Source organism: Brassica oleracea, chromosome C3 (genome assembly GCF_000695525.1).
Source record: "Brassica oleracea var. oleracea cultivar TO1000 chromosome C3, BOL, whole genome shotgun sequence".
NCBI lineage: Eukaryota > Viridiplantae > Streptophyta > Magnoliopsida > Brassicales > Brassicaceae > Brassica > Brassica oleracea.
The window spans coordinates 28,065,192-28,065,510 of record NC_027750.1 but is presented as its reverse complement, the minus strand read 5'-3'; the positions used below and the strand labels follow the sequence as shown (position 1 = coordinate 28,065,510).

The 319-nt window shown below is 36.4% G+C and overlaps 1 long non-coding RNA gene across 1 annotated transcript; it reads right to left on the bottom strand.

Annotated features, from left to right (window-relative positions):
• Positions 1–2: 2 nt before the first annotated feature.
• Positions 3–294, bottom strand: LOC106334434. The gene is made up of 3 exons (XR_001268612.1): positions 255–294; positions 123–170; positions 3–45 (listed from the first exon to the last, which is right to left on the bottom strand). It is a non-coding gene; the product is annotated as an uncharacterized LOC106334434 (long non-coding RNA).
• Positions 295–319: the final 25 nt, after the last annotated feature.

Below are 319 nucleotides of genomic sequence, written 5' to 3'. Positions count from 1 at the left end.
AGACATTGGAGATAAAGGCGTCTCACTCGATGGTTGCGTGTAATCCTACAAAAATCAGGAAGGCATTCAGGATTTTGTACAAGATTTTCCAAATATTTTCTTAAAAATTTTTGAGCATATACCTCATTTTGTTGAGACTTTGGAGATGCAGCTGATTCAATCATTGTCTCCTGCAAAAATCAGGAATGCATTCAAGAAGTACAAAAGCTTCCAAATATTACTTCAAAACTCAACAATATTTATTGGTTACATACCTCATGTGTCAAATTAGGCTGTTGAGACATTGGAGATAAAGGCGTCTCACTCGATGGTTGCGTGT